This window comes from Vicia villosa, unplaced genomic scaffold, assembly GCF_029867415.1.
Source record: "Vicia villosa cultivar HV-30 ecotype Madison, WI unplaced genomic scaffold, Vvil1.0 ctg.000547F_1_1, whole genome shotgun sequence".
NCBI lineage: Eukaryota > Viridiplantae > Streptophyta > Magnoliopsida > Fabales > Fabaceae > Vicia > Vicia villosa.
Genome location: NW_026705251.1, coordinates 558,278 through 562,042, shown reverse-complemented (window position 1 = coordinate 562,042; position 3,765 = coordinate 558,278). Strand labels below are relative to the sequence as shown.

The 3,765-nt window shown below is 41.6% G+C and overlaps 1 non-coding gene across 1 annotated transcript; it reads right to left on the bottom strand.

Moving 5' to 3' along the window:
- Nucleotides 1-844: 844 nt before the first annotated feature.
- On the bottom strand, nt 845-951 carry LOC131629308 (small nucleolar RNA R71). Its single transcript, XR_009292011.1, has one exon. It is a non-coding gene; the product is annotated as a small nucleolar RNA R71 (small nucleolar RNA).
- Between the last annotated feature and the right edge of the window lie 2,814 nt (nt 952-3,765).

Genomic DNA, 3,765 nt, shown 5'->3' with positions numbered 1-3,765 from the left:
TTTATTATATTCTTTATTTCTCACAATCACTCTCCCTTAGGAACAATCAAAATATTAGTAGCCCTAGCTTTACATAGTAACCTTAGATAACGGTAGATCGATTCATAGTCCCTGTGGATTCGATATCTTTTAAAACTACACGACACGACTGTGCACTTGCAGTCATCAGATTTATAGACACGTAAAGTCGCGATCAAGTTTTTGGCGCCGTTGCCGGGGACTATTTAAGTCGATATCGTAACTCACTGTTACACCGTAGAGACTAGGACAATTCTTTCCTTTCTTTCTGAACGATTGTATGCCAAATACTCGTTCACAAGGAGGAGATTTAATACAACGAATTAACGAGATCGAACGTTTCATTAACGTCAAACGTCGAGCTCGCAATCTTCCCGAAGTAGCACCAATTCCGATTAATCAGGTATTGACTTTTACTGATCAAATCAATCAAATCACCCCAAAGTTAGAGATGGCTGCTCTTCGTCCTCTTAGAGACTATGCCACTCCTTCGCGCGCTGAACCGCACTCAAGTATCGCACCACCTGCGATTGAGGCGAACAATTTCGAACTGAAACCTTCATTGGTCCAAGTTGTTCAACAGAATCAATTCTCTGGAAGCCCTACAGACGACCCCAACCTCCATTTATCTGTGTTCGTGCAATATGCCGACACTGTCAAAGCTAACATCGTTAGTTCCGAAGCCATTCGATTACGTCTCTTTCCTTTCTCCTTGAGAGATAGAGCTAGAGCGTGGCTTCAATCCCTGCCTTCTAATTCCATAACTACATGGGACGAATTGAAGAGAGTATTCTTAGCGAGATACTTTCCGCCTAGCAAAACTGCTATGCTCAGAGGTCAAATCAACGGATTTACCCAGAAAGATAACGAATCACTCTTCGAAGCTTGGGAACGTTACAAGGACATGCTTAGACTATGCCCTCATCATGGACTCGAACCATGGCTGATCATCCATACTTTCTATGGTGGTCTCCTATATAACACTAAAATGACTATAGATGCCGCTGCTGGCGGAGCACTTATGGACAAACCCCATGATGAAGCATACAACCTCATAGAGAACATGGCACAAAACCACTACCAATGGGGTGGAGAACGAGCCGCTCTAGAGAAAGCCCAAACCAAAGGAGGAATGTACGAAGTAAGTGGTATAGACCGCGTTAACGCTAAAGTAGACGCTTTACCTCAAAAGATCGAGAACTTAACCATCACTCCTTCAGCCACCACTGCTGCTGTAGCACCTAATTGCGAGATTTGTGGATTGACTGGACACGCAGTTGCCGAATGTCAACTCTTGACTGGAATCCCATCTGATCAAGTAAACTATGCTCAAGGAAACCCTTATTCTAACACGTACAACCCTGGATGGAAAAAACACCCGAACTTTTCTTATAAAAACAACAACGCGTTGTACGCGCCTGGACAAGCACCTGCTGTACCACCTGGCTACCAAAAAGCGCCTGTAGCTGCTCAAAACACCCCTAGGAAGTCGAATCTAGAAATCATGATGGAAAACTTTATAGCTTCCCAACAACAAACCAATAAGGACTTCCTAAATCAAAACATCCACAATAGCGAGCAACTAAAACAACTATCGAACAAAGTAGATGCCTTAGCTACGCATAACAAAATGCTAGAAACTCAAATCTCACAAGTAGCTCAACAACAAGCACCTACTGCTGCCCCTGCTGGCACGTTTCCTGCTCAACCACAACCTAATCCTAAAGGACATGCGAACGCGATAACACTACGAAGTGGAACGAATTACAATGGACCCATTGATCCTAGAACTCAAAACGTACCCATGTCACAACAAGAGCCAAAGGAAACCCAAAAGACATCAACTGATGACCAAACTGCTAAGACTGATGAGAGCAATAACGAAGTGGAACCTGAAAAAGAAAAACCTTACGTTCCACCACCACCTTATAAGCCACCAATTCCTTACCCTCAGAGGTTAGCTAAATCAAAAACCAAAGCGCAATTTAAAAGATTTGTAGAACTTCTGAAAAAATTAAACATAACCATACCGTTCACAAAAGCCATAACTGAAATGCCTTCGTACGCTAAATTCCTAAAAGAAATCCTATCGAACAAAAAGAAACTCGAGGATAACGAAACTGTAACGCTTACCGCTGAATGTAGCGCTATCATCCAAAATAACATGCCTCCAAAACTGAAAGATCCTGGTAGTTTCTCTATACCCTGCGTAATAGGTAAAACCATTATAGAGAAGGCCATGTGCGATTTAGGAGCCAATGTTAGTTTGATGCCTCTTTCAACCTGTAAGAAACTAAATCTGGGTGAGCTTAAAGCAACGAGAATGTCTCTTCAACTAGCTGACCGTTCAGTCAAATACCCTGTAGGAATGTTAGAAAATATCCCTGTTCGTGTAGGTCAATTCTACATCCCAACTGACTTCATCATAATGGATATCCAAGAAGATTCTAACATCCCGATCATATTAGGAAGACCATTCTTAGCAACCGCTGGTGCAATTATAGACGTCAACCGAGGAAAGCTTACTTTCGAAGTAGGAGAAGAGAAAATAAAATTTATTCTCTCCCAATTCCTAAAAGCACCCTCTATAATTGACACATGCTGCTCTGCTGACATAATCGACGAGTGTGTTAATGAAATACAATCCGAACCAAATAAGGAAACCGAGATCCTAAAAATTCCTATACCGCCAATCTTTGAAGATGACAACTGGCGTGGGGAATATCAAGATAACCACCTGAGTGAATGTTTGGCTCTAACTCCTGATCCTATACCTTGACCGAAGAAGCCTGCTATAGAACTGAAAACATTGCCTACCGATCTTAGATACGAATTCCTAGACGAAGAACGTAACCGACTAGTTATAGTTAACGCTGATTTAGGACAAACCGAGACTGTAAAATTACTTACTGTCCTAAGAAAATACCCAACCGCTTTAGGATATAACATATCATATTTGAAAGGAATAAGTCCTTCCCTCTGTATGCACCGCATTATGCTCGAAGACGATTGTAAAACCTCTAGAGAACATCAAAGGCGAATAAATCCTATTATGAGCGATGTGGTTAAAAAGGAAATCCAAAAACTGCTAGAAGCCGGAATAATATATCCTATATCCGATAGTAAGTGGGTTAGTCCTGTTCATGTCGTACCAAAGAAAGGAGGAGTCACTATAATCACTAACGCAAAAGGCGAATCTGTAGCACAACGTACCCAAACTGGATGGAGAATGTGCATTGACTATAGGAAGCTAAACAAAGCTAACCGAAAAGACCATTTCCCTTTACCTTTCATAGATCAAATGCTTGAACGCCTAGCTAAACACTCGCATTTCTGTTATCTGGATGGATACTCCGGATTTTTCCAAATTCCTATCCACCCTGACGACCAAGAGAAGACCACGTTTACCTGTCCTTATGGTACATTCGCTTATAGACAAATGCCTTTTGGGCTTTGCAATGCACCCGCGACATTCCAAAGATGCATGATGGCAATATTTGCCGACTTCCTAGATGGAATAATGGAGGTCTTTATGGACGACTTCTCTGTCTGTGGAGGAAGTTTTGAAAAATGCTTAGAGAACCTTGAATTGGTACTTAAACGATGCGTAAGCGTTAACCTAGTCCTTAATTGGGAAAAATGCCATTTCATGGTTCGACAAGGAATTGTACTTGGACACATCGTATCTGATAGAGGGATCGAAGTAGATAAATCCAAAATCGAAATTATAGAAAACCTTCAACCTCC